The sequence below is a fragment of the Delphinapterus leucas genome, unplaced genomic scaffold, assembly GCF_059928025.1.
Source record: "Delphinapterus leucas isolate spDelLeu-1000000601 "Yukka" unplaced genomic scaffold, BTC_Dleu_Yukka2 spDelLeu_asBTCV2_sq64, whole genome shotgun sequence".
Taxonomy (NCBI): domain Eukaryota; kingdom Metazoa; phylum Chordata; class Mammalia; order Artiodactyla; family Monodontidae; genus Delphinapterus; species Delphinapterus leucas.
In genome coordinates, this window is record NW_028322273.1 from 1,667,218 (window position 1) to 1,674,537 (window position 7,320).

Here is a 7,320-nt window from a genome sequence, read left to right on the forward strand (position 1 = left end):
ATCAGGGACGAAATGACCAATCTCTGTGCCCACTCTCCCCGCCACACCCCAGGGTCGATGGCCTCTATCTCCTCCCTGTGCAGCTAGCTTTTCCCTGAGCCATTTCTTCTTGTCAAGGTCCCTGTCGCAGGTTGTGTTCCCCGAAGATGACGTTGAGAGCAAGGATTGGAGTGCACGTGGTTGATGTGAGACGTGCAGAGAACAGATACAGCTGCCATAGGGTCCCGCAATTCCACTCCTGGGCATAGATCTGGAGAAAACTCTAATTCAAAAATATACATACACCCCTGGGATTTCCCTGGTGGTCTAGTGGTTAAGACTCTGTGCTTCCAGTGCAGGTAGCATGGGTTCCATCTCTGGCCAGGGAACTAAGATCCCACATGCTGTGTAACAAAAAAATAAAGAAAGAGAGAGAGAAAGAAAGAAAGAAAAAGAAAGAAGGAAAGAAAGAAAGAAAGAAAGAAAGAAACAAACAAACAAAGAAACAAAGAAAGAAAGAAAGAAAAGATACATGCACCCCAATGTTCATTGCATCACTATTTATAATAGGCAAGATGTGGAAGCTATCTAAGTGTCCGCTGATGGAGGAATGGATAAAGAAGATGGGGTACATATATACAATGGAATATATTTAGCCATAAAAAGAATGAAATAATGCTATTTGCAGCAACATCGTGGATGGACCTAGAGATTATCATACTAAGTGAAGTAAGTCAGAAGAGAAAGACACATATATGATCTCTCTTATATATGAAAGCTAAAATACGACACAAATGTACTTGTCTACGAAACAAAAACAGACTCACAGACATAGAGAACAAACTTGTGTTTGCCAAGCGGGAGAAAAAGTGAGGGAGGGTTGGATTGGGTGTTTGGGGTTAGCAGACGCAAACTGTTAAATATAGGATGGATAATCTACAAGGTCCTACTGTCTAGCCCAGGGAACTATATTCAATATCCTGTGATAAGCCATAATGGAAAAGAAAAAGTTTTATTTATAGGTTCCATCCCTAACTGAGCTGCTACATCCCCTCCCATGATTCTAAGTGCAGCCCGAGGCTGCAGACTTCCCACCGTGGTCTTCAGCTCCAGAGCAAGCTACCTGCAAACGAGCTGCATCTTCCCAGGGACTGGCAACTCTCCTTTGCTACTGATTCCAGGACACATCCAGATAGCACAAATGTGACCATGAAAACAAACTCAGGCATGTTTAAATCAGGGAAATAACATTCTTATCTCTGTTTAGTAGTTGTTTAATTTTAGAATAGCTTAGAGTTACAAAAAAGTTGCAAAGATCTGTACAGGGTGTACAGAGTGCTGTGGACCCCCGACCCAGTACCCCTATTTCCAACACCTTAGTAGTTTAGTACGACATGCTTATCCAACTAAGGAACCGAGATGGATACGTTATTATTAACTAAAGTCCACACTTTATTAGAATTTCCCTAGCTTTCCCCTAACATCCTTTTTCTGTCCCAGTCTCCTCTGGGCTGTGACATTTCTCAGACGTCCCTGGGTTTTGATACCTTGAAAGTTTTGAGGAGGACTGGTCAGGTATTTTGTCCCTCAATTTGTTTGTCTGTTGGTTTTCTGATGTTTTTCTTATGGTTGGGCTGGAGTTATGGGGTTTGGGGCGGAAGATGCAGACAGAGATAAAAATGTCATTCTCCTCAGGTCACATCATCAAGGATACACACCATCAAGGATACACACATCAAGGATACACACCATCAACGGGACTTGTGACAAACAATTTTACCCTTGATCACCTGGCCAGTAGCGTCTTTTTTTTTTTTTTTTTTTTGCTGCGTTGGGTCTTCATTGCTGCACACGGGCTTTCTCTAGTTGCGGCGAGCAGGGGCTCCTCTTTGTTGCGGGCACGTGCTTCTCATTACAGTGGCTTCTTTTGTTTCGGAGCACGGGCTCTAGATGTGCGGGCTTCTGTAGTTGTGGCATGGGGGCTCAGTAGTTGTGGCTCCCAGGATCTAGAGCGCAGGCTCAATAGTTGTGGCCCACGGGCTTAGTTGATCTGCGGCACATGGGATCTTCCCGGACCAGGGCTCGAACCCGGGTCCCCTGCATTGGCAGGTGGATCCTTTTTTTGTTTTCTTTGTTCCGTTTGGAACCAAAACTTTAATCCCAAGGAGTCTCACAAAACATATTACAAATGACAGTATGAAAAAAAAAATTGCATAGTAACTCAAAGTTCAGCTCTACAATATACTCTTTATCTGGCAGGACATTGGTATCTTGATAATCTCAACTTCGTAAAAACTTTACAAATAGCTATGTATTCATGTACAGCAATCACAGAGGGGACTTACGACCTAACTCAAAGGTAAACTAACTTCCTTGAAACTTCTTAGATGCTAAACTCACTGGACAACCTCTTGTGCAGTGTGAAGACTAGTGGAATTCTTAAACCTCTAATCTAGGGTAAGGGTGCGGCTTTCATTTCTACCTGCTGGCTTGTGTTCACAGTACCTTTTAAAGACTGCTTGCTTGACTACAGCTGCATACCACATCCCAGCTACAGAAAGTCTTTTTAATGTTTGCCAGTGTTGTTTCCATAATGATAAACATCACACTTTAGGTGGGCAGGAGTTAGAGTTTTATTATCAGTCTAGGCAAGACCAAAAATTCAAAGCAAATTCAATTCTGCTTAAGAGAACATTGTAAAGAAACAATTCTTCATATTACATGCCTCATATGACCCATTTCAAACCACAGAGAATGACACCTTTATGTGTCACTGTCCCAAGATACAAACAAACGGGAACAGCTAAAACATTTAAAAGGTGCATCAAGCTTCAGAAGTCTCAAACGAAACTTGAATTTTCTGTACATACTCCTGTCAAATGAAGGTATTTCCTGTGCACCACTCCTCTTGCAAAGTGGTCTGCTATTTCCTTTCATTTGACCTGGATCGGCTAGGAGACCTAGAGAAAGATCGGGACGGCTTGCGATTTCTCTCCTGGGACAGTGATCTCTCTCTTCTCCTATATCTACTAAAGGGACCTGCTCCGGCTGCGGGAGAAGCTTCTCCGTCTTGGAGATCTGTGGTGAGGGGGAGGACTCCTCCTCCGATAATCATCTCGAGGGCGACGACCCCAAGAAGGAGGCGGCCACGATTTCGACTTCTCCCTTCCCCATTCGACAGGTCCACTCTTACTCGGCAGCCACAGAGTGTTCTCCCGTCTACTTCTCAGACAGCATCCGCTGCATCTCGGGGATCTTCATTTTCAACAAGAGTGAAGCCGGGAGGGTTTTTAGCAACCCACACACTTCGGAGTGGTCCATAATATCCTAAAGCTCGTTCGAATTCACTCTTGTTACCACTGTTTCCAAGACTCCTTACATAAACGTTCCAGTCCAACGGACAGGAATCCCGATGCAAGACCCTCCTGGCTCCTGGCTTTCATGGGCCACAGGGTGATCCCGGGCCTCTAGAATCTGGCAGCTGAATCGGCACGCACAAGCTGGCCCGTGGGGATGCTTTTCCCCCTATGTGTCCAGCCCGGGGCCATGCTGTCTAGGCCCGACCTCCAGGGTGACAGGGTGAACCCCAGGTCCCTGGAGCAAACACTCAGAGCCCTGGTGACCAGACTCAGGGGGCTGGGGCGGCAGCTGGACATGTGTGGCCACCCTGGTGGTGTTTGGCCCCATCTGCAGTTCCAGTTCCAGCTGAGAAAGAGCCTCGCTGTGTTATTTTCTCCTGGTTGTGTAAGGATCCCCGGTGTCATTTGACAGAAATGTAGATGGTGTGTTCTTTCTCTCTTTTCTCCCTGCTTCCACTCGTCCCTCTCCCCCTCCCTCTCTCCCTCTCCCTCTGTTCCCCTCTCTCTCTCTCTTCCCTCTCTCTCTTTCCTCTGCGTCTCTCTCTTTCCCTCTCTGCCTCCCCCCTCCCTCTCCCACCTCCCCGTCCCTCTCCCCGTCCCTCTCCAACTCCCTCTCCATCTCCGTCTCCCCCTCGCTCTCCCCATCCCTCTCCCTCTCCCCTCCCCCTCCCTCTACCTCCTCGCTCTCCCCTGTCTCTCTCCCTCCTCCCCCTCGCCCTTCCCGCATCCCCTGTCCCTCTTCCCTCTCCCTCTCTCCCTTCCTCTCTCCCTGTCCCTGTTTCCCTGTTCCGCACGCTTTCCCTCTACCTCTTTCCCTCTCCCTGTCCCTCCACCTCCTTCCCTCTCTGGAGAGGGAAGGAGGTGTACGGACAGGGAGAGACAGCAGGAGAAGGAGTGGGTAGAGGGAGAGAGGGATAGAGGGAGGGAGCGAAAGACGTCTGTCCCTCCCTCCCTCTATCCCTCTCTCCCTCCCTCCCTCTATCCCTCTGTACCTCCCTCCCTCTATCCCTCTCTCCCTCCCTTTCTCCCTCCCTCTCTCCCTCTCCCTCCCTTCTTCTCCTCACTCTCCCTCTCCTTCCAACTCTCCCGCTCCCTCCATCACTCCATCTCCCTCACTCCCTCCCAGAGATGGGGAGATCGAGAGGCAGGGACAAGGGAGAGGGAGAGATGGAGAGGGAGAGATGGAGGGAGAGTGAGAGAGAGGTAGAGGAAGAGAGGGAGAGACATATGGAGAGGAGAGGGAGGGGTGAGAGGAAGCGGGAAAGAGGTCTCTTCCTCCCTCGCTCTCCCTCTGTCTTCTTTATCTCCCTCTCCCTCCCTCTCTCCCTGTCCCTGTTTCCCTGTTCCGCTCTCCCTCTCCCTCTTTCCCTCTCCCTCTCCCTCCACCTCCTTGCCTCTCGGAAAGGAGGTGGAGGGAGAGGGAGAGGGAAAAAGAGAGAGGAAGAGCAAGAGATGGAGGGGGAGAGGGAGAGGGGGGGGAAAGGAGAGAGGGATAGAGGGACGGAGGGAGAGAGGGATAGAGTGAGGGAGGGAGTGAGGGATGAGGGGGAGATGAATAGAGGGAGGGACGGAGAGACGTCTTTCGGTCCCTCCCTCTATCCCTCTCTCCCTCTCCCCCCTCCCTCTCCTGCTCTCTCTCCCTGTCCCTACACCTCCTTCCCTCTTTAGAGAGAGAAGGAGGTGGAGGGACAGGGAGAGGGAAAGAGGTAGAGGGAGAGCGTGCGGAACAGGGAAACAGGGACAGGGAGAGAGGAAGGAAGAGAGGGAGAGGGAAGAGGGTCGGCGGAGGCAGCAAGAGGGAGGGGGAGGAGGGAGAGAGACAGGGGAGAGCGAGGAGGTAGAGGGAGGGGGAGGGGAGAGGGAGAGGGATGGGGAGAGCGAGGGGGAGACGGAGATGGAGAGGGAGTTGGAGAGGGACGGGGAGAGGGACGGGGAGGTGGGAGAGGGAGGGGGGAGGCAGAGAGGGAAAGAGAGAGACGCAGAGGAAAGAGAGAGAGGGAAGAGAGAGAGAGAGGGGAACAGAGGGAGAGGGAGAGAGGGAGGGGGAGAGGGACGAGTGGAAGCAGGGAGAAAAGAGAGAAAGAACACACCATCTACATTTCTGTCAAATGACACCGGGGATCCTTACACAACCAGGAGAAAATAACACAGCGAGGCTCTTTCTCAGCTGGAACTGGAACTGCAGATGGGGCCAAACACCACCAGGGTGGCCACACATGTCCAGCTGCCGCCCCAGCCCCCTGAGTCTGGTCACCAGGGCTCTGAGTGTTTGCTCCAGGGACCTGGGGTTCACCCTGTCACCCTGGAGGTCGGGCCTAGACAGCATGGCCCCGGGCTGGACACATAGGGGGAAAAGCATCCCCACGGGCCAGCTTGTGCGTGCCGATTCAGCTGCCAGATTCTAGAGGCCCGGGATCACCCTGTGGCCCATGAAAGCCAGGAGCCAGGAGGGTCTTGCATCGGGATTCCTGTCCGTTGGACTGGAACGTTTATGTAAGGAGTCTTGGAAACAGTGGTAACAAGAGTGAATTCGAACGAGCTTTAGGATATTATGGACCACTCCGAAGTGTGTGGGTTGCTAAAAACCCTCCCGGCTTCACTCTTGTTGAAAATGAAGATCCCCGAGATGCAGCGGATGCTGTCTGAGAAGTAGACGGGAGAACACTCTGTGGCTGCCGAGTAAGAGTGGACCTGTCGAATGGGGAAGGGAGAAGTCGAAATCGTGGCCGCCTCCTTCTTGGGGTCGTCGCCCTCGACATGATTATCGGAGGAGGAGTCCTCCCCCTCACCACAGATCTCCAAGACGGAGAAGCTTCTCCCGCAGCCGGAGCAGGTCCCTTTAGTAGATATAGGAGAAGAGAGAGATCACTGTCCCAGGAGAGAAATCGCAAGCCGTCCCGATCTTTCTCTAGGTCTCCTAGCCGATCCAGGTCAAATGAAAGGAAATAGCAGACCACTTTGCAAGAGGAGTGGTGCACAGGAAATACCTTCATTTGACAGGAGTATGTACAGAAAATTCAAGTTTCGTTTGAGACTTCTGAAGCTTGATGCACCTTTTAAATGTTTTAGCTGTTCCCGTTTGTTTGTATCTTGGGACAGTGACACATAAAGGTGTCATTCTCTGTGGTTTGAAATGGGTCATATGAGGCATGTAATATGAAGAATTGTTTCTTTACAATGTTCTCTTAAGCAGAATTGAATTTGCTTTGAATTTTTGGTCTTGCCTAGACTGATAATAAAACTCTAACTCCTGCCCACCTAAAGTGTGATGTTTATCATTATGGAAACAACACTGGCAAACATTAAAAAGACTTTCTGTAGCTGGGATGTGGTATGCAGCTGTAGTCAAGCAAGCAGTCTTTAAAAGGTACTGTGAACACAAGCCAGCAGGTAGAAATGAAAGCCGCACCCTTACCCTAGATTAGAGGTTTAAGAATTCCACTAGTCTTCACACTGCACAAGAGGTTGTCCAGTGAGTTTAGCATCTAAGAAGTTTCAAGGAAGTTAGTTTACCTTTGAGTTAGGTCGTAAGTCCCCTCTGTGATTGCTGTACATGAATACATAGCTATTTGTAAAGTTTTTACGAAGTTGAGATTATCAAGATACCAATGTCCTGCCAGATAAAGAGTATATTGTAGAGCTGAACTTTGAGTTACTATGCAATTTTTTTTTTCATACTGTCATTTGTAATATGTTTTGTGAGACTCCTTGGGATTAAAGTTTTGGTTCCAAACGGAACAAAGAAAACAAAAAAAGGATCCACCTGCCAATGCAGGGGACCCGGGTTCGAGCCCTGGTCCGGGAAGATCCCATGTGCCGCAGATCAACTAAGCCCGTGGGCCACAACTATTGAGCCTGCGCTCTAGATCCTGGGAGCCACAACTACTGAGCCCCCATGCCACAACTACAGAAGCCCGCACATCTAGAGCCCGTGCTCCGAAACAAAAGAAGCCACTGTAATGAGAAGCACGTGCCCGCAACA